Source organism: Triturus cristatus, chromosome 4_2, assembly GCF_964204655.1.
Source record: "Triturus cristatus chromosome 4_2, aTriCri1.1, whole genome shotgun sequence".
NCBI classification, from domain to species: Eukaryota; Metazoa; Chordata; class Amphibia; order Caudata; family Salamandridae; genus Triturus; species Triturus cristatus.
This window is the reverse complement of record NC_140586.1, coordinates 788,692,409-788,719,052: the sequence shown is the minus strand read 5'-3', so window position 1 is coordinate 788,719,052 and position 26,644 is coordinate 788,692,409.

Genomic DNA, 26,644 nt, shown 5'->3' with positions numbered 1-26,644 from the left:
GCCATGCCTGGCCAAGGCCCCGTCCTCCCGGGTGCGAGAGTGGTTTCGAACCAGCAGACAGCAGCATCTTCACGAACAAAGTGCACCGACTCCGAAAGAACTCGAGAGGATGTGGGGCCGGGCTGTGGGAGGGGTTGCTGCTGCGGCGCTCTTTGACACCAAGAGGAGGGAGGGAGATGAGGCAGCTGAGTGAAGTCCTCCCTGGCAGCGCAAGGGTGGGTGTGCACGAGTACTAAATGCAGCACACATAGTCAGTAACACTAACCCTCAGGAGTAAAAGTCAACTTCTCAAATGAGCATTTAAATCCCGTTAACTCTTTGTCACCGAGGGCTGCTTTAACAGGGGAAAAAATAAGTGTAGGTTCTGTGGAATCTGTTTTTTGAATTGTAGAGTTTAATGTAGTAAAAATCGAACTTACGCTAACATAAACCGGTTTTATGCTTTGCTCCATTTCGGAGATGACATCTAATACTAGCTTTCCCAGTCACAATGAACACATGCCTTATGCCCAGGCTAGAAAAACAGACTCTTCTGTAATAGAATAATGAGAGAATCTTCCAATGTATTGTGCAGTAAAATGATTCTTCTTGCTTGCAAAAGTGAAAGTGATCACGAGCAATGTGCGCGCACCATGACGAGAGAGGAAAGCCAGATGGCGCCTCTGCTCGTCATTGTGCGCGTAACCGCACGCTCTATGCCACCCAAAAAACTGTTGTCGGCTTTTTAAAACCCACTCACAAAATGTCTCGCCAGAGCAGCGCATGAGCTGGCTCAGGCGAGACCTAAAAACCACTAACATCTGCATAGACGTCCAACACAGAAATTGTACACCAAGTTTATATTTTGGTTTCCTTGTCCTTCCATAATGTCATCACTTTGCATTGTCGTCTTTATGTATTGTATGACACTCTATGGAAAATCATGAATAACATTTTTTTAAAAAAAAGTTTATATTTGGGTGATTTGCATAGATTTACCGAAAAGCGGTATCTCCCAAATGCATTGTAACGAAAGGCATATTAACAGTAACACAAACTATACCACTTTGAAGATAACATGCTCTATAATACATTTCTTCAGGGATGTCACTTACACTTACCTGCTCTGCTTTCAGCTGTTTTACTGCATGCCGGTAGAGAGATGCGCACACTCCTTCCTCTGCTCTGCACGCTCTGTCACCTCCCCGTTCTACTGACTCAGTCCTTTAGGCTTTAATTGGGTGGCAGACTCCTCGAGGAACCTGACACCTGAAGACATGAACGAAGGACTAAAACGGAATGGCGCAATAGTGTAGCAATCTCAGATATGGAATAGGCTACACAAAACCATGTCCAGAATACATGTGACAGTGAATGTGTTCTACTGTAATGTAACCGGTGCTCATGTAAAGAGCTCCATTACCTTCAGTTTCACGCCATCTAAAACTGCAAAAATGTCAATGTCACGGTCACACCCCTCCGCTCCCTGGTGTCAGGACTGTGGCTCTAAAAGTACGCACGGGCGCGCGCCTGGTTTCGAGACGTGAGCATATCCTCACGCCTGTCTTTAACAAACATTGGCTCTGCTCCCTGATGTCAGGACTACCTGCGGGCTGTGGCTCAAAAGTATGCATGCGCACCGGGGATCGAGACACGAGCATATCCTCACTCTTTAATTGAATACTTAGACAACCAGCACTTGCACGCGCTCCGGGGAGAGGGAAGGGGTGAAGGAGGACAGGGCAGGCTACCAAAGGGAGGGAGAGCGGTGAGAGAACAAGCATTAGTGCTCACAATTTAAAAAAAAAAAGCATTTGCATGCTTGTATTGTGCAAATTCACCCAGCCAATGCCACCACAAACAATTATTTGCAATGCAATAGGACTCGAATTTACGTGAGACCTTTTGCATTAAAAACGGGAGTGCAGGAGTCGAAGAAGGCACAGACGGGAGTTGGGGTGGGTGATGGGGACGAAAAGTCACGGACTGCGTGAGGGGGTTGGGGGGACACAGGGAAGAAAATAGTTTTGGAGTAAAGGGGCCAATAGCCAGGGAGGGATACAAATAACAACATGGCCATCAGGAGGAGGGACTAACAAGCCTAAAACCAATCAGAGGCAGCATTTAGGATCTAAGCCAATCAAAAAGATGGGTGGAGAGTGGGCGGAGCTTACACAAAGTTTCCCCGCTATAGTATATACTGCATGCCTTGCAAAGCAAGCAGCGCATGCGCTGCAATGCTAGGCGAGACCTATTAATAGTACAAGGGAGGAAGAAAAAGACTTAGGGGCATATTATCAAGCAGGGCCTTAAAATTATCGCCACTTTAGGGGTAGAAAACTGCCGCTAAAGCGGCGATAATGGGCTTGATAATATGCCGCAGAGTATTCCCATAGAAGCCCATGTTGACACCAGAACAGAAAACTGCCGCTAAAGCGGCGATAATTTTAACACCGTTTCTTGATAATATGCCCCTAAAAAACTGTGACAAAGGGAGAAAGCAAAGATGTAAAATAAAACTGCCCTAGTAAGTTAAAAAGACAGTGAGTGCCAGGTGGTGGATGAAAGAGGAGTAGCTTGGAATCACGAATAGGCAGATATTTGATAGCACCAGACCCAGGCACAACATTGGACCTGGGCAGTTATTCTTTTACAAACTAAGCACTGGCTGCATCACTTAGCTGCCTGAAATGCTTTCCCTAGCCACTTCATCCACTTACTGCATTGCATTTTTAGTGCAACCTACACTTTTTCCATATTTTCTCCGTTCTCTTTGAGGGACTGGTTTGTACATCATTGCACCTGAAGTAAAGTTATGTCCAATGTGTTGGAATAGCCTGCTGTGAAACCCTCACAGTAACCCCAAAGGTATTGTAAAATGAATACACTGCTCACAGTCAAATTGCATATTTGTATAGTATGATGGTAGAGCCAGAAAAGGTCAGGAAAGAATGGCTACACACTACATTATTCATATTTATGGCTTGAAGCTTGTCAGTGAGAAATGGCACATCATTAGCCCACAAAGCTGTCTTGAAACAATATACTTATTGTGCTATTTATTCTGATTCTGCTTGCTGTCTGTGTATCTCGTGTCGGAAGCTGGCATTTGAAAACACAATGCCAATATTTTGCTATTTCTCATGAGTAATTCTTGCCTTATGCACTTTGCAGGCTGGCATAAGTGCGCGTTCATTCTTTGCATTGTCACGTCTTATTTGCAATGTGAAAGGCACTTGCCTTCTTATGTGAACACAAGGGAACCCCACGGGTAGCCAGGGACCAGGGTTAGCTACTGTTCTTAAGGAACAATGGTCCCTAGAAAGGTCACATAGCAACTCATATACTGGGGAAACAAATAATACCCAGACATTTTGTTTCAATGACAGAATTTAAAAAATATTTATTTATTCATAAATAACGATACAAAACTTTGAGTGGGTAGAGCCCAAACGGGGCACACAACAACAGGTGAAGGAAAGTGACTCAGGTGTAAAACTGTTACAGAAATTGGAAGAATATGAAGTCACAAAAAGTACACACAACAAGACACTTCTGCTCCTAGTGTGAATTATACAAATTGAGTATGGTCATTGTATTAAAGCTGATGATGTTTCGATCCATACTGAATTAAAGGATCATCATCAGGGCATTCAAAATCATGCCTGAGATGTAACACACAATAATCACGAGAATAAGGAGACAAAGAAGTAGAGGAGAAGAGAGAGGGAGACGAAAGAAAAGAAAAAGAGGGAGAAAAAAATAATAAATAAATGACCATTACATAATGTATGATGATGTGGATATGCAGAAAATGAACGAGTGACCACATGTCTCCATAGTGGTAGGGCCGATGAGAAGTGCCTGGTGTCTGACCAATATTACTGCTGTGGTGGAAACAACAAATTGCACATCTAAAGGCGGCCCAGGCCTCCGCAGTAAGGGAAAACAACCCGGGTCAATGAAGATCCGGGGCCTGGAGCCAGTCTAGCTTGTATGAGGTGGAAAATCAGTTGCAGAATTAATAAGCCCGTAAGGAATGGGGTAAATAGATGGCAAATAAGAGGTGGGGAATAATGATTGCATAGAGGTAAAAGAACCAACCAATCCGTATTTGAAGGAATTGAAGCCGTGACGCAAAGATGCCAATGGGACCAGTGCCGGGTGAACCAATTAAGGCAAACTACATAGAAGAAGAAACAGCCAATCAATGCCCTGTGAAAATATCTGCTACAGCCATAAATCACTTGAACAATCAAGGGCCACTGTACATGGAAGCCAGCTGTCGAAGGTGATATTGTAATTGTGCCAGGAGGTATGCTGGGGAAAAATACCAAAGCCCGGGGTTACTAAAACGTAGAAATAGTGCAGCTGCGAGTAAAAGGCACGATCTAGCTGAGTGAATTACCTGGATTACAGAGTCTCCAGCTCAGGGTGAGGCACCGTGGTCGTGCGGATGCTGTGGTAGTTGTACAGGTGGCGCAGGGGTGGCCAAGGCCTAGTGGCGCACCCCAATAGAATTAAACACACCCACACACGTACTGTGATGTGGCAGAAAGACCCCCAGCGGTCTCACCACGGTTTATTTATATCCTCGGGACGAGCACGCCAGAGTAGTGAATGCTGTTGATACCTTGTGTTGGAGAGCCCAGATGACTCTCTACATTCCTCCTTTTCTTTAGCTCACAATATGATACTAGCTACGGAGTTAGGGTGAAACACTCACATAAGTCTTTGAATCGCTGACCTCTGGCTCCGGGAGTTGGAACTGGTCCCTGCCTCGGCAGGGTCATGTGTCGTCAACTTGTTCAGCACATGTAGACGGAGATCATCTTAGGCTTGCGAGGCTGCACCAGACTGGGCCCCTTCAGAGTCCTGATCAGGAGTATACAGTATTTCTGGAATTCCACTCAGTGGATCTCCAACTTCCTCTAGCACGGTGAGCTCTTCCATGGTATGGCGAGGTCCTGGCACCTTCTTGAACTACAATACATTTCTCCTGACTATTTGCTGTCCTTTTCTCGCACAGATCATGGTCCCCCGGGTGTGGGTGACTCTCCACACCTCCGGCTCATATGGTGTCTGAAACTTCCAGCCAGGATCAGATGTCTGTCTCTTATCACCACGTGATCTCCCACCTTTATGGATGACGTCTTGGCACCTCTGGCGAGACTTGCCTTCTTGTTTGTTGTTTCCCTCCTGGCTTGCACTGCTGTGGCATCTCTCTCAGGGGGTTTCCAGGAAGGGTCTGTTGGGATGCTGTCTCGTGGGGCTCTCCTGAAAAGCAGGTGAGACAGTGCGCAGTGCGTGGTACTGTGAGGGGTTTGCCAATAGTTGTCTAGGAATTGGTACAAAGCTCTTTCGGTGTCCTCTCCCTGTTCCACGGCAATGTGTTGTACCCGATTGAGCATTCACATGAAGCGCTCAACCTCGCCATTCGCTTGGGGCCACTGTGGCGTATTCTTCCGGTGCCGAACGGCTTTCCTCACCATATATTCTTGGAATTCTCGCCCCTGAAAGGGGGGGCCATTGTCGGATTGTATTTCCTCCGGTATGCCCAGAAGTGCAAATGTTCTGTCGAGGGCCATTTGGACTTGGGTGAATGCAGTGGATGTGACCAACTCCACCACTGGAAACTTCGAGTAAGAATCCATCAGTATCAGAGTGCTGCAACCGTCAGGAAAACTACCAAAGTCAGTGCTGACTTTGGACCGGGGTGTCTCTAGACTCTTCCGTGATTACCGGTGCCGGGGCAGGGTCACCTCTTGTTATAGCGCACGAGTGGCAGTTCCTGATCTTCTCTTCTACAGTGGTATCCATGCCAGGGAACCACACCTTGCACCATAGGCGTGCCTTTGTTTTTCGCCATTCCCTGGTGCCCGACGTGTGCCAGATTGATGACTCTGTCTTGCAGCCTCTTAGGGACCACGATCACATGGCCACACAGCACAATGCCGTATTCTCCCTCACTGAGTTCACTACGGACCCTCCATAGCTGCTGTCGTGCTAGATGGTCTTCTGCGTTGAGCGCCTGCACACCATCCAAGATGTGGGTCCAGCCTCTGGTGAACAGGGCTTCCTTGACTCTCACCAGCGTTTCATCCATGGTGGCCATCCCAAGCTCTTCAAGTGTCACGGCCTTGGGGCATGCTTCCCGATCATCCTGACCAGATCTTCAGTGTGTTCCTCATCCCGGTGGGGACACTGTGTGATTGTTGCCTCCGGGTGCCTTAAGAGATAATCCGAAGGATTCTGTGCTCCAGGGCGGAAAATAATTTTCAACCTGTATGCCTGAAGCTGCACCGCCCACCTCTCCATCCTGGGGAGAGCCAGTCTCGATGTTCCTGCAAACAGGGCAATCAGCGGCTTATGGTGCGTCACCACTTGAAATTCATGTCCGTAGACATACAGGTGAAAATGCTGGCATGCCAACTTTATGGCCCGGGCCTCTCTATCAATCTGGGCATATCTTGTCTCCGTGTCTGACAGGGCGCGGCTGGCGTATGTGACAGTCACCCACGTTTCTCATTCACTCTCTTGGTGGAGGACAGCTCCCAGTCCAACAGGGCTTGTGTCTACCACCAATTTGGTGCGTCTATCTTGGTCAAAGTAGGCCATGACTGTTTTATCCATTAAGGCTGCCTTGATGGCGTGAAATGCGGTGTTGGCTTCAGTGGTCCAATTCCACATGTTTCCATTGCGTGTTGAAGCTCATATGGGTTCAGACAGAGAAGCCAGATTTGACATAAACCTGCCACAGTAAGTGGCCAGCCCCAAAAAGCTGCAGACTTTCATGGGCGAGGTAGGGGTCTGAGCTGACCGGATGGCGTTTGCCTTACTGGGGTCCACTCTTAAGCCTTCTCTGGAGAAAGTGTATCCAAAAAAGTAAAGAGACTCCTGGTAGAAGGAACACTTGGCTTTGTGAAGCGTTAGACCACAGTCTGCCATACATTGCAGGGTGGCTCGTAGGTGTGTGGTGGTTTTCCAGTGTGTGGGAAAACACCAGGATGTCATCGCTCAGATTGTTGACGCCTTGCAGGCCGGACAGGGTCTCCCGGATGGTGTTTTGGAAGACCTCTACCGCCGAGGACACTCCAAAGCTCAGCCTCTTGTACCTCTGGAGCCCCAAGTGGGTGGAGAACGTGGTGATGAAACAGCTCTCCGGTTTGAGCTCCAGCTGATGATATGTGGCGTTCAGGTCGAGCTTCGAGAACCACATGGTCCAGTTGAGGTCTGCCACGATGTCATCCATTGTGGGTGTCAGATGTCGCTCTCTCTTGACGGCCTGGTTGGGGAGGCGCATGTCCACACAGAGCCTGATGGCACCGGGCGGTTCTGGCTTCGGTGCGATGACTAGAGGTGACACCCACGGGGTCGGGCCTGACACCTTCTCAATGAAATTGAGGTCTTCCAGCTTCTTTCATTCGGCTTCTACCTGCTGATGCAAGTGGAATGGCACTCTCCGATGCCTCAGTGCGGTCGGTCTGATGGACAGGTCAATGTGCAGTTTGAACTGCTTGACTTTGAGTTTGCCCAAACCTTCGAACAGTTCTGGGAATTCATGCAGTATAGCTTTGGCGTGTGAGTCATGCACCTGATTCACCAAGAAGACTTGGACTAGATCTTCTGAAGTGTGGCAGCTGAGTAAAGTTCTCTTTTTTCTTCGGTGATGTGGAACCTGGCTTTCGTTGTGTGTTTGTCGCAGGTAACTTCAGTTTCAATCACCCCTCTTAGGGGGACAGGGTGTGTTCCGCTTTCGTGGGAGTGAGTGGGGGTCATGGAGATAGCTGCTCATATTGTTCTGAGTCCATAACGTTCAAAGACGTCCCGGTGTCAATCAGAGCCTGGACGGTGGATCCTGCCACCTTGACGAAACACATGGGAGGAGGTCTCTTGTGTTTGTCTGAGCGACTTAAGAAGGATATGACGAATACGTCACCATTGTCTTCTTCCTGGGTGAAATAACGCCCTTGCCAGTCTCCTCGTCTTGGACATAGGGGTCGTCGATCGACAGTTGTCGTACTTGTGGCATGGCCCCACGTTGTTTTGTTAAGACTGGCCGGGACCTGCCGCTCCAGCATACTTTTGCAAAATGGTTCAGCTTCCCGCACTGGGAGCAGGTCTTTCCTTTGGCGAAACATGGCCTGGCCGTGGGATGGTCTGCTCCGCAATTTCCAAATGCTCTCCCATCTGCGTCTTAGTGGCAGTGTGCATGTGGTTCGGACTCCGTTGGATTGCCTCGACCCTTTCTTCTTTGATCTGAGTGTACTTGGGGGCATGGGACGTTGCGGTACTTCTGTTCAGAACAATCTCCATCTCCTCTGCTCAGGCGTCTGAAAGCTCATGGGATCGGGCGAGAGTCAGTATCTCGTCCAACGATATGCCTGGTTGCCGAAAAATCAACGTCTGGAGTAGTACTGAGCGGCACCATTGAATCACCTGGGGCCGTATTTCTTCCCTCTCGTCAGCATATGTGCAGATGCTTTCCAGCCGCCTTAGCTGTGCGTAGAACATGTCCACAGATTGAGTGTCAGACTGCTTTGCCTGTTGTAGCTTGAATCACTCAAAATCAGGATTGAGCTGGGTGTCAAAGTGTTGATTTAGTTGTGCAACTGTGGCCTCGTAATCATCATCATTTCCCGTATTCAGAAGTGTCTCAAATAGGTCATATATCTCTCTGCCTCCGTAATATATTAGTAATGACCTCTTCACTGTTCCATCCGTCTCCCTCGTGCCTTTGAAGTAATGGTTATGCGTCCTATTCACACTTTCCTGCGCGGGGCTGCCCTTTCTGGGTCAGCGATTTCACTGAACGGTGGTAACGGGGATACTGCAGCATGGTTATGTTCTTGGGGTGGCGCTGCAGCTCCAGCTTGGTTGCCCGCAGTGCCTGCTTGCGGCAGGGTGCTCATGTTGGCGTGATCTGCTGGGGCTAGGCTGCCTTCGGGAGGTGTACTGCTGTTCTGCCTCTTGCAGGGTCAGTGTATCTGCGCCTCTCAGCTCTCATTTTCCCTGTGCCTCTGCACTGTGTGCCCCTTGTTGTGCCTGTTTTTTTTTCTTTTATTATTTTTTTCAGCTTAGAATCCTTATGTTATCTGTTCTCTGTTTATTGCCCCTTTGTGTGCTGCTTTCCTCCTGGCAGGAGTATTCTTTGTCTTTCCCCTCTTGTTTTGTTTGTGTAAGTCCAGTAGGGGGAGCTGCCATCCCAGTTCCCTATGCAACGCGCTTCAAATGCTCCATTGGTGATACCAGAACGAACTTGCCATTTCAGTTCGTTCTCCGTGTGGTTGAGTGTGTCAACATATTCCACCAATAGGGCATTGCTAGCTTTGCCACGAAGGTGGCTTCTGTGTTGGCAAATCCTCACTCTCGCTTTCTGCCTTGCTTAGACAACATAAATCAGATTACAAGGACATGTAATAGCATAAATAACATTTGCTGTATTGCTGTTTGAGAAATGAAGAAGCCTAACCTTCACATTTTTGTATACAAATTTTGACTTATCAACAGTGAATTTGCACACACTGCAACACCCACATTTAAGATGGCCAGAGATGGGGCTCAAGCCCCATAGGTCATTAAGGGTATAGTTTGTTCCTGTTAGAATTGGGGGTCTCTGGTTGGCACAGGTAGGCACTTGTGACAAGCAGGGACCCTCTCCTCTAGTCAGGTTAAGGGGATTACCCTCTTAAAATAACCTCTGCTCACCCTCTAGGTAGCTTGGCGCGAGCAGACAAGACTTATTTCAGAGGCGTTATGGTTTAAGCATTTGTGAACTCGTACAGTAATCAGGTGACCTACCACAAATGGATTCCACACTAGGATTATCAAAAATAATTATATTTTATATCAGGCTTAGCACAAGACCATATAACGACAGACGTATCCACAATACTATGAGCAATAAAAGAATTCTTGTGTAAAGCGTATCTTAAAAAAGTCTGTGCGATTCGTATTCCTCGGTTTGGCCCTTACGGTGATGAAATGAACCCGTAGAGTCTGATGCGCGCAGCAGACGCTTCTGTCTGATGCGCACAAACCCGGAGTGCGAGTCGTACACAGTACCTTAGATGGAAGACTTCGTCACGAACGGAGTGGTGAAAACAAAAGCGTTGCACGCGGCGATGTCCTTCTTTCACGGTGTGAGCTACGGCTCGTAGAGGCCCAGAGTCGCGTTGCTTGAGGGGACGGTGCTTTATGCGGTGCGGTTGCTGTTCATTGCGGCGTACGAGCTGTAACTTGAGAGTTAATGCTCGGGTAATCCTCTGAGCGCGGTGCGAAGCGGACTGTACGCTGCAGTGGTGCGAGACGTACCCAGCCGCTCTACGCGCCGCAGCCTCCCCACATCAGTGGCAGGGTGCGCGTTGAGTAGTGCGGTTCGGAGGGGGGAAAGCGAGGTGTGGTGCGAAGTCCTTCCCTCACGTTGCGAGCTACGGCTCGTGGTGGCCACAAAGTTGTGTTGTTCGGGCTTCCCAGTGTACGTGTCGACCTTGATGAGGCGCACACTTCTCTCTGCTTCAGCGCTACGGGGAGAACTGCGTTTTTCAGCAGCTCCTCTCAAGGCGGGTGAAGTCCACTGGTCCTGGGACTTCGTTCAGGGGGCAAGCTCACTCACAAGCCCTTGGAGATCTTTAAGCACAAGTTGGAAAATAAAGTCTTTGTAGTCTTTCCCCTCTCCTTCAGCAGCAAGGCAACTACTGCAGGCCAATCCCCCAGGTCAGGGACAGTATTCCTCCTTACAGCTTTCCCAGTTCCTTCTCGTCGGGCAGAGGGTTCTTCTTGTCAAAGCAGGATCTAATTTCTTGGGCTCGGGGTCCCAATACTTATACTGCAATTCTTTTGTCCTTTCAGGCCAGGGGGCCTTTGCCCAGTTCAGCCCAGTTCTGGAGTACTTTGTTTACAGGATTCTGGCTTTTCTTTTCAGTGTGCAGGGCAGAGACATCAGGCGCTCCCCATGGGATGGAGCCAGCATTGTGGTGGAAAGGCACAGCCCTATTCAGAGTCCAGGTGTACTCCTCCCACCCATCTGGATGTAATCTCTCTATTCACCACCTGGCTGCCCAGCCTGTCTCCTGGAATTCCCCAGCCCTGTCACTCACAGAAACCAGACAGCAGATACACATCCTAGCAGATGCGGGCTGAAATGGTTAGGCAGCAAAGACCAACTTTCTAAAAGCAGTATTTGCAAACACAGAATATTAAAATAAACCTTACTAAAAGATGTATTTTCTTATTCTGAGTTCAGGCATACTAAACTCAAATTTCTACCATGTTCTCTGAGTCTGCTGGGATTATAGTGTGTAATAATTCCAGCAGCCCATTCTGGCCTACGGAGAATAGGTAGCCTTGCAATAGTGAAAAACGAAAATGGCTGTAATTCACTATTAGGACATGCCACACACATCAGGGCTTGTCCTACCTTATGCTTACAATGCACCCTGCCCTTGGGCCTACCATAGGGGTGACTAACATGAAGTTAAGGGAAGGTTTAGGGACTGGCAAGTGGGTGCACTTGCCCAGTCAGCATGACAGTACCAGACTGCACGCAGGCTCTGCAATGGCAGACCTTAGACATATTTTACAAGGCTGCTTCTGTGGGTGACACAACCAGTGCTGCAAGCCCACCAGCCGCATTTGGATTTACAAGCCGTGGGCACTCGTGGTGCACTGTACTAGGGTCTGACAGTAAACCAAATAAGCCAATCATGGAATTCAATCAATACAGCAATTTACAACAGGGGACACTTGCACTGTGGCACTGGTTGGCAGTGGCACAGTGCTCTGAGCAGCTAACACCAGCAAAAACATGAGGCACAACGACAAAAATTGGAAGGGAGACCCACGCCAAGGTGCCAGGTCTAACAGTTCCGGTAAGGGGCAGGTTGCTCTAACCAGGTGATCTTTAAGGCATTTGTTTTTATGGAATTCAAAAATTATGTGTTCTACAGAGAGCTCTCCTGCACTCAGCACATTCAAGTGGCATAGTATGCTTTTCTTCACCTGACTGGAAATGGGAGAGAATGTGGTGACACAAACCAGATTATCTGTGTCATGTTTTGCTTTAGGGGTAAAAAGCACCTCCTGCAGCAATACCATGCTCTTATCATAGATCTCCTGACTAATTTACGTGGATACCCTCTGGTTAGTAGTTTACATGATAATGTATCTACCTCTCTAAAGAAATCTTGCTTGAAGAAACAGGTTTTTCTTGTCCGTAGAAATTGGGAATAAGGAAAAGAATTAGGTAATGCTCTGGGAGGGTGACTGGAAAAACTAGAAGTGTGTTTCTCTCTTTGGGCTTTCTGTACAGTGATGTGTATAATTCTCACTCATGTGCTACAATCGTGAGGCCAAGGAAAGAAATTTCTGTATTGTCATATTCCAAAGTGAATTTGGGTCCCTTACAGTGGCTGTTAAGCCATGCCAGAAATTCCATTACAATGCTACCCCTCCAGATGAAGAAAATGTTGTCAATATAGCTTTTCCACACTAGTATCTGGTCAAGAAAAGGGATAGTTCTGGACAAAATGGTCTCTCTCTCGAGACTGTCCATAAACAAAATGGCAAATTGGAAGCATAGACTGCGCTCATAGATGTTGCTTTAATCTGTTGATAGAAATCGCCATTGGACTGGAAAAAGTTTCTTGTGAGTGTCAGGTTCAATAATTCAATAATAAAGGCAGTAGGTACCCAGTGGGGACATGTTCTTTTTTCTAGGGTTTGTCTAATGACCTCAATACCATCAGTTTGAGGAATGTTCGTGTAGAAGGATTTCATATCCATTGTACATAAGAGACATTTATTTTGATCATAGGCAAGAAGTTCAATTTGATTGATTAGGACAATGCTGTTTTGGACGTAACATTTTGCAGCTGGTACAAAATTTCTAATAAAAAAGTCTGTTTAGTGGATGACGGGCTCCAAAATGGAGCCACATCCTGATATGATGTGTCTGCCTGGGGAAGATTTTTGGTCCTTGTCTACTTTGGGCAAAGTATACAAAACTTGCATGCGTGGAGATATGGGCCTGAATACGAGTACGGCGGTCCGCAAGACTGCCATACTCGCGGTGGCAGTCAGACCGCCACAACCCTGGTGGTGGGACAACCGTATTAGGAGTCACCTCCACTGGGATCAAGGATCCCGCTGCAGCGGGAGTCTGACAATGGGCAGAATATGCTGGTGGTGCCAATCCGGCACCATCAATCATATTCCGATCTGCATCTCCACAGCCCTTTTCATGTCGGCGAACCCACCATGAAAAGTGTGGTAGACATGCAGGTTCTAGGTCACTTCTGGGCCTGGGTGTACATGCAGGGGGCACATTTGTGCCTCCCTGCAATTGCACCCCCGTTCCTTCCCGGTGTGACATGCACAACATGGTGCATGCCACACCATGCAGGAATGTGCTACAGGCACTCTCATGGCAGCTGTCTTCTGTTAAGGCTCTACTATGAGCCTAACAGACCACTGCCGAGAGAGCACTGCAGCACCGCCAGTCCACCCTGGATTCAACTCGGAATCCAGCAAGCGGGTGCACCACGGTCTTGACAGTCCTCCTGTGGGCACAGCAGTGGCGGTCCTACAGGAGCACCGCTAAACTCATAATCAGCCCCTAAGTGTTGAGAAATATATATTAATCCTGGTTAATGAAGCACTCATTTCGACCCCTGCAGGTAATCCCCGCAATATTGGTCTGGAGATCCTTAGTCGGATAATTGCTAACTCTCAAATAGTGCTCATTGTAAGAAATCTTTCTGATAATTTCATCTTTGTACTTATCGGTATCCTGAATTACTATCCCACTGCCTTTATCTGTAGGTTTAATAATAAAGGTCTTGTTCTGTTTGAGGTTTATGAGAGACTGCTTTTCAGACAAAGAAATGTTGTATGGGCTAAATATCTTTTGGTATTCTAGGTGTGATATGTCTCCCAGTACAAGTTTCTCAAAGGTATGTACCTCAGGTGGAATGAAATAATTGTGGGCAGGTGAGAAGCTAGAGGGAGGCCAGAAATTAGTGTTGGCATCAACGGGGATGTACGGATTCTCTGTAAAATTATGTATAGCCTAATCTTCCTGAAAAATCAAAATAGTTCGGTTTGAAGGTCCAAAACGTTAGACCGTATAGTGGGTACAAATGAGAGTACCTGTCAAAGACAGGGAATATGTGGACAGATTAAATATGAGGACGGTCTGTAAAGTATCAGTGTGGTTGTTGAAGGACACAGGTACCAAGATGTTATCGGCATCCATGTTTAGTGGTTCCCCCATTGGTAATATTTCTGTTGTATCTGTCTGTCGCCTGGTGTGCTGAACCAACGCTGTCCTCTCCCTCTCCCCTTTCTGGGTGGCCTGGGTTGACCCTTGCCTAAAAAAATGGGCTTGGGTGTGGTGGTAAATGAGCTGGGGCCCTCACTAGGGTCAGAGTTATCTGAATTGTCAGATGATTCTTAGGATGTGTCAGTGAAAGTAACAGGTTTATTCTGCTTGTTGAATCTTCCTCTAGGTCGTCCTAAATTAAGATTCAAGTGGTGCCTATTGATATAAAAATATTCATTTAAATACGGGTAGGTTTTCTCTATCCTATAGTTACGTATGTTTCTCTTAACTTTGTTTCATTTTTTCTCTTGCTCTAACCTGGTGAACTCTGAAAGGTTTTTCTCGATGTTATCTAGTACGTTTTTAGCATCAGTTGTTGAACTGAATTCCCTAATCTGTTATTCAAGATCTGAAATGTCTTCCAATAATTTCTTGGAATGTTCTATCACTGTAACAGTGCCCTGCACCATCCAGTGGCATGAGCAGACGGTCCCAATATAGCTGACACCCGGTTTGTACTTTTTGCTCTCTTTGATAACACCGGGGATATTTCTGACTTGAAAATGGATCTTCAATATGGATCGAAATGTCGTCGACTTCAATAAGGATCGAAACATCGGCGAATTTGACACACTGACCCTATTCGGTTTCTATAATTCACTCTAGGAGCAGAAGTGTCTTGTGCGTATTTTTTGTGACTTAATATTCTTGCAATTTCTGTCACAGTTTTAGGCATAAGTCACTTTCCTTCACCTGTTGTGTGCGCCATATGGGTTCTGCCCACTCAATTTATGAATAAATAAATATTTTTTTTATTTTTGTCATCAAAACAAAATATCTGGGTATTATTTGTTTCTTCAGTATATGAGTTGCTATGTGACCTTTCTAGGGACCCTTGTTCCTTAAGAACCACAGCTTGCCTTTGGTACTAAGAGACGTTTTTAACAGCTGCCTAACCATTTTATTATTTTCTCCTATGCTACAACAGGCAGCCTATTTGGGCCCAATGTTCGATTGTGCAAGCCATATTTGTTCTTTATTAGCCAATAATCTGCTGGCCTAATTCCTCTTTCGGGATTAAGTGGCATATTTGTGGAGGTTTTATGTCACCCTTATGCCATGCAGGGGGGCGCAAATGTGACGCAAATCCTAAATCGGATTTATCAAAGCCACGCAAGGCCGCCTTGCGTGCCCCTGCATGGCTTAATATATCTAGAGTAACGCAATGCAAATCACTGTATTGTGCTACCCCGGCCCAGAGAGGCAGATTCAGAAACCATGGTAAACCTGGGAATGCATCAAAATGCTATGCCTCCCAGGGGAGGTGAAACAAGGAGAAATATCTTTATTTCGCCTTGTTTTTTATTCCATCAATGTGTGCTGCATTCTGCAGCACACATAAAGGAAAATGCCTTAGGGGATTGTTTTTTGGGCAGGAAGGTGTGCAGTCCTGCTTACAACACAGGCACCCTTGCACCATGGTCAGCAGGCAGCGTTGGCGCCAGGCAGAACATTGTGCACTAGCACTGGAAAATTACAGGAATGTGCCGTATATTTTCAAGTAATGTGCATTACTGACCTTTCCCTATCACGCAGCGCGGCACAGCGCAGCGAGGTGACCAGCAGGACTCTGTGATTATTTGTTGAATATGCCTCTAAGAGTCTTGCGCTAGTTTGGGAAAGTTCATGACGGACAACTGCCAGGTCGAGCCTGCAGACTCTTGCTCTGATTGTTACTACGCAATGAGTGAGGTGTGGTTGTAATGGCTGTGTTAAAGTGCCATAGCACACTACACAGGGGCAAGCAAGGGCAATCACTTGAGAAACAGACATAGCACAGACCTCTTAAGCCCCTGCGGGGCAGGGGGGCTCCAAACCCTCCAGGGGGGCCACAAACCTTCGGGGTGGCCCCCATTCAGCCTAAGGAATACCGTAAGATATGGGAAACTCTGGCCCCTCATCACATTCTGCAGAGGGGGGCATCATTTCTCTGTATGCCACTGTTCAGAAATCAATAATCTTCGCTTTTCACAGGGGCAGAAAGTCGTCTGACAGGAAGTATTCAGTGGGAGAAAAGGAGGCCTTGTTTGGCGGCTGTGTCAGTTTAGCAGAACGCCCACGTCTGTCTGTCTGTCTCCTCGCGGGTGAGATGCGTGGGAGTCGGTAAAAAGCAGCAATCCACACACACCGCAGGGGGCGTTCTGGTAATTAATCAAGCAGCAGAGCGAGGCACTGTCTCCTCTCTCCCCAGCAGCGCTAAACAGCAACATGCACTTTGACCACATACATATTCCTCTCTATTTACTGTCGCCAGCATTGCAGAAGCCAGATATGAACTGCCGTTGTCTGCAGCCAGCTAATTGCGTAGCAACGCCTGCATCACTGAATTTGCATGTGAGTGCACCTCTGCAGTACAGCCTCAATATACAAAATAAAAAAAAACAGACACACTTGATTAGGTTGCTACTTTGTGAGTGGGCAATAATCAGGGCCACAGGAATTATGCGGCTGGGGAGGGCAAAATATATGGCAGGGCTGGGTAAATTATGCAGCAAGAAAAAGTAAATTATGCGGTATAATGCTGCACATTTTTTGTATTAGTAGTACTTCATTATTTTGTCATTTTTCAACTTGCTAATACTGTCTGGGCATTAGTTGCACCTCATTAGTACAATTGCAACACCCAAATTGTGCAATAAGCAACTGAAGGGTGACTAGTCAACCTTTGCAAATGGCCTTCAACTGCGCTGCAACACGCGTCGCTGCGTTTTTAGTAAAGTTTGAACTGTCTGAGCTAGACACAGCCTGTTTGTTTGCTAAAATCTGCAGATCATGCAGGAGATGTGCGATTATGTTGTAAACGTGGCACATCTATAATTATGTGAAAAACTCAACGACCGCATACACGCATAATTCCAGTGGCCTTGGTAATAACCCTGAAGTGGTGCGGCTTCAGTGCCTTTCTAGGTTCTTTCCTTCTCAGAAGAAACTATTCCAAACAATATGCGCCTGGCAGAAGAGGTCTGTGAATTTCTTTTTCACATCTTTAGGGCATACACACTAACGCGATAAATCTCTCAATTAGTGCATGTTTCGCTGATTGCAACGCCCTGTGTTTCCGAGCTCTGCTGTCTGCACTCTGCAGCTCATGGTCTAACTTGGAGATAGTTCGAGTTATTGAATGGGCAGAAGACGCAAAAAAAGAAACGCAGAGACAACCCTTTAGTGCCTGCGCAGCACAGGCACCCGAATCACAAAAGATCCTCAGCGCTTATTAAGTATTCATTCATACATGCCTTAACTGAACTCTGGCTAGCTGTAATGTTGAAGGTCACTCGGAAGTCACTTAGGGATCTTTTTCACGAATATAACTTATTACCAACTTCATCCAGTTATACTTTCACACGTATGTGACTAGACATCTCGATTTTGATCAAGGAGCAAAACGTCCTTCATACTATTGATGGACTGTGCACTGGTGGACAAGCAAAAAACATAAGATAATTCAGAAAAAAGATGAGCAAAGAGCAACCTGAAAGAACTTTAAGAACAGGAAGCACCCACCAGCAAAGTAGTTGTTTTGTTTGAAATATGGAAGCGCGGGGTTCAGTTTTGTGCATGAAGGAGGGTGAAGGAGAGAAGAGGGGTGGCCAGTATCTTAGAGGCAGGGGAGGATGGGCAGTATTGCGAATGCCTCACTGGGACTGTCTCTCTGGTTCCTGGTTGGTGCTGGATGGCTGGAAGGATGCGCTCCTTGAGGACGTCTGTCCTGGGTCTTGGCTGGTCCCCAGATGCTGGAGGGTTGCTCTCCTTGAGGAATCTAGTCTTGCCCCCTCACTCCTGGTGGCACTAAATGGCCGGAAGATGAGCTCCTTCAAGAATCTGGTCCTGGCTCCCTGGTCATGGTGGGCACTAGATGGCTAGAGGGGTGCACTCCTGCAGAAATATGGTCCTGGCTCCCTGGGTCTTGGTGGGCACTAGATGGCTGGATGGGTGCACTCCTTCAGAAATCAGGTCTTGGCTCCCTGGGTCTTGGTGGGCACTAGATGGCTGGATGGGTGCATCCTTCAGAAATCAGGTCTTGGCTCCCTGGGTCATGGTGGGCACTAGATGGCTGGATGGGTGCATCCTTCAGGAATCTGGTCCCGGCTCCCTGAATCTTGGTGCGCACTAGATGGCTGGATGGGTGCATCCTTCAGGAATCTGGTCCCGGCTCCCTGAATCTTGGTGCGCACTAGATGGCTGGAGGGGTGCACTCCTTCAGGAATCTGGTCCTGGCTCTGTGGGTCTTGGTGGGCACTAGATGGCTGGTGGGGTGCATCCTTCAGGAATCTGGTCCTGTCTCCCTGGGTCATTGTGGGCACTAGATGGCTAGAGGGGTGCATCCTTCAGGAATCTGCTCCTGGCTCCCTGGGCTTTGGTGGGAACTAGATGGCTGGAGTGGTGCATCCTTCAGGAATCTGGTCCTGGCTCCCTGGGTCATTGTGGGCACTAGATGGCTGGAGGGGTGCACTCCTTCAGGAATCTGGTCCTGGCTCCCTAGGTCTTGGTGGGCACTAGATGGCCGGAGGGGTGCATCCTTCAGGAATCTGGTTCTGGCTCCCTGGGTCATGGTGGGCACTAGATGGCTGGATGGGTGCATCCTTCAGGAATCTGCTCCTGGTCCCTGAATCTTGGTGCACACTAGATGGCTGGAGGGGTGCACTCCTTCAGGAATCTGGTCCTGGCTCCATGGGTCTTGGTGGGTACTAGATAGCTAGAGGGGTGCGCTCATTTAGGAATCTGGTCCTGGCTCCCTGGTCATGGTGGGCACTAGATGGCTGGAGGGGTTCACTCCTTCAAGAATCTGGTCCTGGCTCCATGGGTCTTGGTGGGTACTAGATAGCTAGAGGGGTGCACTCATTTAGGAATCTGGTCCTGGCTCCCTGGTCATGGTGGGCACTAGATGGCTGGAGGGGTGCACTCCTTCAGGAATCTGGTCCTGGCTCCCTGGATCTTGGTGCGCACTAGACGGCTGGAGGGGTGCACTCCTTCAAGACTCTGGTCCTGGCTCCATGAGTCTTGGTGGGCACTAGATGGCTAGAGGGGTGCACTCATTTAGGAATCTGGTCCTGGCTCCCTGGTCATGGTGGGCACTACATGGCTAGAGGGGTGCACTCATTTAGGAATCTGGTCCTGGCTCCCTGGTCATGGTGGGCACTAGATGGCTGGGGTTGTGCACTCCTTCAAGAATCTGGTCCTGGCTCCATGGGTCTTGGTAGGCACTAGATGGCCGGAGGGGTGCATCCTTCAGGAATCTGGTCCTGGCTCCATGGGTCTTGGTAGGCACTAGATGGCTGGAGGGGTGCATCCTTCAGAAATCTGGTCCTGGCTCCCTGGGTCATTGTGGGCACTAGATGGCTAGAGGCGTACATCCTTCAGGAAGCTGGTCCTGGCTCCCTGGGTCTTGGTGGGCACTAGATGGCTGGAGGGGTGCACTCCTTCAGGAATCTGGTCCTGGCTCCATGAGTCTTGGTGGGCACTAGATGGCTAGAGGGGTGCACTCATTTAGGAATCTGGTCCTGGCTCCCTGGTCATGGTGGGCACTAGATGGCTAGAGGGGTGCACTAATTTAGGAATCTGGTCCTGGCTCCCTGGTCATGGTGGGCACTAGATGGCTGGGGTTGTGCACTCCTTCAAGAATCTGGTCCTGGCTCCATGGGTCTTGGTGGGCACTAGATGGCTGGAGGGGTGCATCCTTCAGGAATCTGGTCCTGGCTCCCTGGGTCATTGTGGGCACTAGATGGCTAGAGGGGTGCACTCCTTCAATAATCTGGACCTGGCTCCCTGGTCTTGGTGGGCACTAGATGGCTGGAGGGTTGCACTCCTTCAAGATTATGGTCCTGGCTCCCTGGGCTTTGGTGGGCACTAGATAGCTGGAGGGGGGCATCCTTCAGGAATCTGGTGCTGGCTCCCTGGGTCATTGTGGGCACTAGATGGCTAGAAGGGGGCATCCTTCAGGAATCTGGTCCTGGCTCCCTGGGTCATGGTGGGCACTAGATGGCTGGAGGGGTGCACTCCTTCAAGAATCTGGTCCTGGCTCCCTGGTCATGGTGGGCACTAGATGGCTGGAGGGATGCTCTCCTTCAGGAATCTGGTCCACTCCTGGCTCCCTTGTTCCTAGTGGCACTAGATGGCTGGAGGGGTGCACTCATTCAGGAATCTGGTCCTGGCTCCCTGGGTCATTGTGGGCACTAGATGGCTAGAGGGGTGCATCCTTCAATATTCTGGTCCTGGTTCCCTGGGTCATGGTGGGCACTAGATGGCTAGAGGGGTGCATCTTTCAGGAATCTGGTACTGGCTCCCTGGGTAATTGTGGGCACTAGATGGCTGGAGGGGTGCACTCCTTCAGGAATCTGGTCCTGGCTCCCTGGGTCATGGTGGGCACTAAATGGCTGGAGTGGTGCATCCTTCAGGAATCTGGCCCTGGCTCCCTGGTCATGGTGGGCACTAGATAGCTAGAAGGGGGCATCCTTCAGGAATCTGGTCCTGGCTCCCTGGGTCATGGTGGGCACTGGATGACTGGAGGGGTGCTTCCATCAGGAAGCTGGTGCTGGCTCCCAGGGTCATGGTGGGCACTAGATGGCTAGAAGGGGGCATCCTTCAGGAATCTGGTCCTGTCTCCCTGGGTCATGGTGGGCACTAGATGGCTGGATGGGTGCACTCTTTCAGGAATCTAGCCCTGGCTCCATGGGTCTTGGTGGGCACTAGATTGCTGGAGGGGTGCATCCTTCAGGAATCTGGTCCTGGCTTTCTGGGCTCTGGTTGGTGCTAGATTGCTGCAGGGTTAGACTCCTTGAGGAATTTTGTCATGTGTCCCGGGGGATGGTAGATGGCTGGAACATAGATGCCAACAGGGAGGCCTAAAAAATGGGGGGAATGTATAAATTGAAGCAGAGGTAATATAAGGCTGAAAACTGCTAAAATGATGACATTTCTGGCTTGAAAAATCAGGATCCTCCCACCCGAATCAGGTCTGTTGGCATGCAGGCTGGAGGGATGCGATCCATGAGAAATCTGGTTCCCCTGGCGCTAGATGGCTGGAGGGTTGTGCTCTTTCAGGAATCCGGTCCTGGCAACCTGGTTGGTGCTGGAAAAGGCAGTACTGACATGGCTCTGAGTCCTTCTTGGCACTGGAGAGTCTTGTGCTTTGGTGCTGGAGGGATCTGGTCTTGCTGTGCCACAAATTAATCCTGCTTTTATGGTTGGAGTAGAAAGGGCACACTTTTTTCACACTATTCGATATTTTTCTATAGTAAGGCAAATTGGCTTAGCAATTTTATATTGAAATATTCAATGGGTACGCGGCCAGCAACAATCTAAGTTGTGTGTTCAGGTGCAGGAGACTTTCGAGCAAAGTATGTGCCAGATAGCTGCAAATAAGCTGTTATATGCTATTTTAGAGATGACTGAAACAGATTGTAGGAATTGTGGTGATCTGTTTCTGATTGCTCTCTTGGTTATTGTGTTGACTTGTTATGCTTTGTGTGTTTGTGTCACTATCACCTGTGAAGATATTCTGGCGCTAAGCAGGTGTGTGTGCTTATGCTAGGTTGGTTGATTGAATACACAGGCCTTCATCTTCTTGCAGAATTCAAGAAGAGGAGGGGCTTTGATGTGGAGTGAGAGGCATGCTTTAGGAGTGAGGTAGGAGTATGCCTTCCCTTCTGATCTGATTCTGTGTGCGTGTAGGAGTCCTGCGGGGTGGAGGTGTCTGGGTGGTTGGTGTAAAGAGATGTAACTGTTCAGTTAGGTGGGCCCTAAGTTGTGTAGTGCCTTGAATGTGTATGTGAGGAGCTTAAAATGAGAGCCTTTGTGTATCAGGAGCCAGTGGAGCTCCCTGAGGTGTGACATGAGTTATGTGTGGGAGATGAAGGATGAGTATGGCTGCTGAGTCCTTGATGGTTTGTAGTCTTCTGGTGAGTTGCTTGATGATTCCAGGGCAGAGTGTGTTCCCGTAGTCCAACTGCTTCTTGGCTAGGGCAAGAGTGACGTTTCTTCTAATGTTTTTTGGGAGCCATTTAAAGAACTTTCTCAGCAGTTTTAGGTCGTTGAAGCAGAATGGATTGACTGCGTTGACTTGTGCGGTTTGCTGTAGATGATGATTCCAAATTTCCTGGTGTGGGTCTGAGTTCAGTCGGCCACCAGTTGGAGCCCCATTCTGAGGTGTTCTTGCTGAAGATCACTATTTCCATCTTGTCAGTGTTGAGGTTGAGACAGTTGGCTTAAATCCAGTTAACGACTTCGGTCATACAGGAGGTGAATTTGTTTCTTGTGTTGGCCTTCTTGTCCGAGATTCAGAGTATGAGTTGGCATAGGAGACAATGTTGATGTTGTATACGTGGTGAGGTAATTCAGTTTCCGATCTCGTTCGTATTTAGCCACCATTTTGTGGTTTTCTCCTTTCCGACGGCTACTGATGACTGCTGCCCTGACTGCCGCCCTGCTTTGGTCCCTTTGATGATGTTTGGTATCGCGAGACATTATACGGGCCTCTGTTGGCGTAAGAAGACACTTAGGGGCATATCAACAACAACCAGCGATAATTATCTCTAAGCGCACTTAGCGCTAGGATAATTATCGCCGGCTAGCGTGAATTTTTATTGCTGAGATAGCGTGCTATTAGCAACGCTTATCTCAATAGCGATAAAAATCCTCACGCTAACAGGCTAATGTGAGATTATCGCTGGAAACCCAGCGATAATCTCACGTTACCTTGTTGATAGGGACAGGCAAACTTAGCCATGATATCCTCCTTCCATAGGATATCATGGCTAAGTCAGAAAAATACCAGACGTAAAAAAGCAGCGTTAACCGCGGTTAGCGCTGCTTTTTTTGTCTCCAACTAGGTTAGCGACATTCTTGATAATAGAAATGTCGCTTAGCGACATTTCTCCTATTACTTTACTCTGGAACGCCCCCTTTGCATCTCATTAGAGATGCAAAGGGAAGCGTAGAGTAAAAGGGTGCTAACATGCAAATTTGCATGTTAGCACCCTGTCGTTGATAGGGCGCTAATTTTATCTCTCCTTTTTTGGCTTTTAAAGCCAAAAAAGGAGAGATAAAGCCCTTGTTGATATGCCCCTAAATTAAGTATTGGTGGGTAGCTCCCACTATTTTTGTTTTGATTTGGGTCTTTGATTCGGCTATTGCAAAAGCCGAAGCCGAGGGGTGAGTACGTTTGTGCTATAGTATTTGATTTAGCCCCTTGATGTTTGTAAACAGTCCAGTGAAATAACGATGCCTGGTCTGAATAAGTTTAGGAAGTTCTGTTGCTTTGGTTGTAATAGGGATTCCCGGCTGGAGGACGCCTGTCCGATTCCTCCGGTTGGAACTCCCACCTATGAGCTTTATGCAAAACATGGTGTCGGCCCCATTGCCTTTAATAAGGCATGGATCCGATACACGAAGAACGATGGTGTTCTACAGTGGCCACTAAATGGTAGTTTTGAGCCTGACATATTAGACAATTTGGAAGCGATATTGTTCAAAAAACAAGCCCGGCCGGCAATGTTTGACTCTTTCCGCCTCTGGCGTAAGGAAGCCAAACAGAAAGAAATTAAGCAGGCAAAACGAGATAAGAAAACACAAAATATGACGATCATACAGGCTGTCCAGCAGTTTAAAGATAATGAGATTGATAATGCAACGGAAATCTCAGAAAGACAATATCGTATGGCAATAGATAGATGCTATCCGGTGTTGCCTAGTTCCCCTTCTGATAAAAGTAAGGATCTGGAGGAAGACCCTTTGATGTCTCACCTATTGAGATTGCCTCCGCCCTATGTACAAGGTGCTAATGCACCCCTGTTGTTACAACCTGTTCAGTTACCTGTTGTCCCCCACCTGTTCCCGTTCTTCCACAATTGCCTCTTCCAGTATTGCCGCCCCCACCTCTCGTGCAACAGATTCCTTTGTCCCCCATCTCCTGAATCTCAATCTTCTTTGCCTTCGGCTCCCCGTAGAACTGCCAGTTCCTCTCCTGTATCGCCTAATACCTTGTCCCTTGTCCTTATGTCTAATTCTCCTACTGTGCGCAAACGAATATCTGGTTTCTTGTCCCCTTTCTTTGAGACTCTGAACATGTCTCCGGCTTTCTCTCGAAGACAGTCTCGTAGTCAACTTCCAGGTTCCGACGAACGGGTGGCATTGGACTCTCTCGCTCGCAAATGGATCGAGAAGGGTCCCCAGTATAGTGTGAAAGATATCATGGCCACCTTTCATCAGTGGGAAGCGCCCACACAGAGATATGTATTTAATGTTATGTGTGACACTCTCGCTAAAGAATGGGAGGATATGGATTTGGGTTTACTTCCCCAGGGTTTGTTGGATGTTCAGGCTAATTTCGATAAAGGACTCATTGTGGGCTCTAAGGTTGAGGAAGCAGTAAGGACACTTGTTACTTTTAGATCGTTGTTTTATTCACAAACTTTTCTTGATTCTGATCCTGCTGTTCTGCAGACATTGAAACATTACCCAATGAGAGAGGTTCCCCCGATATGGAGGGAAGAGGTTGCGCAAGCAGGTAATAATCCAGCTATTCCCGCTCACTTCCAGCGTATATGGGTACATGTGCCCTGGAAGAGAGCTGATGTTTTGGCCCTCAAACAATCTTTACCGGATCCCCGTAAAAACCCAGCTGGTTATTAGAAAGAATTGTCTCAGACTGTTGATGCCTGTATTATGAACTTAGCGTATATTGACATGCTGATGGGAAATGTAGTCCCACAAGCGTTATGGGCTCGGATTCGAAGAGAGGATCACGCTCAAGAATTGGGTGGTACATGGAATGCTATAACTGCCTCGGATAGAGCACAAGTGGGTGGTGCTAAGCCTGATGTTTTGATCACAGAACTCCCTGGTAGGATTATTGCTTTAATGAAAACAATGATGCCCGCCTTACCAGTTAATTGGAATAAATTAGCCGCGTGTAAACAGAAGAAAGATGAGAGTGTCTCCGATTTCTTCCCTCGTTTTGAGGAGACGTTTATTGATCACAGTGGTCAGGATATGACTACGGAGGGTGGACAGCGATTATTTGTAGATAAATTTGTATTCAATTTGCTCCCCGAGTTGTCACATAAGTTAAAAGACTCTGAAAGTTCATGGGCTGTTTCTTCTTCGGCTCTGATATTGCTTACTGCTCAATATTACGAAAACAGGGACAAAGAGGAAAAAGACAAGCAAGAGAAAAAGACTAAAGAATTAAAAACAAAGGTTTTTCTGCAACAAGCTTATCCTCCTCGCCCTGCTCCGCGCCAGTTCCAACAGCCTCCCCAGTTTCAGAGGGTGTTTCAAAAGCCTGAGCCCTATATTCCGCGGCCTTTGTTGGGGCCCAACCAATGCGCCTATTGTAGGGAGGAAGGTCATTTTAAGAATAGCTGCCCGGTTTTATTACAGCGTAATGGAGGACTATCTACTCCACGAGGTCGTGGTGGTTCCCAGTTAGCCCCCAGGGGTAGAGGTCGAGGTATGTCACCCCAGACACAGCGTTCCCCTCCACCTCCACATTCTATGAACTACTTTGATCAACAAAATACTCAGTCTACACAGTATTACAATGATGATTACTATGTTCAAGGTGAGAATGACGGTCTTCATGCTAACTAGGACAGCCATAGACAAAGTGAGGGAGTTGTATTGATTCCAGTAGATCAGAATGGGCCTTATGTTAATGTCACTACAATGGGTGTTTCAGAGCCATTTCTTTTAGATACTGGTGCGATGAGAAGTTCTATTATTCACTCTAAACTCCCTGGGGCACCTTTGTCTGGCTTAACGAACGTATCCGTGGGATTTTCTGGCGCCCCAGTTCATAGCCCGGTTTCTTGTCCTCTGCTTATTTCTATTGGTTCTTATGATTTGGAAGCTCCGCTTCTTTTAACGACTGGTTGCGACGAAAATCTGTTGGGTTTGGATTTATTGAAAAGACTGCATGCAACAATATATTGTTCTCCTTCTGGTGTACATCTCGTTTTGGGGCAGAAACTGACTTCCCCAATGTATTTGTCTAAAGATCAATTTCCACCTGAATTGCTCTCTCTCCCTGCAACACTTTGGGCTACAGGTCCAAATGATGTTGGTTGTCTTGAGATCCCACTCTATGTTGTTACCCTCAAGCCCAATGCTAAATTGCCACGCATCCCTCAATACAAAATTCCCAATGATGGTGAAAGAGCACTTTTTGCTATTATTTATGATTTGGTTCAGAAGGGTGTGGTCGAGGAGACAAGGGGAAATGTATGCAACAGTCCTGTTCTTCCGGTTCTTAAACGCACTGATCCTTCTCAGCCTCCTGTTTATCGC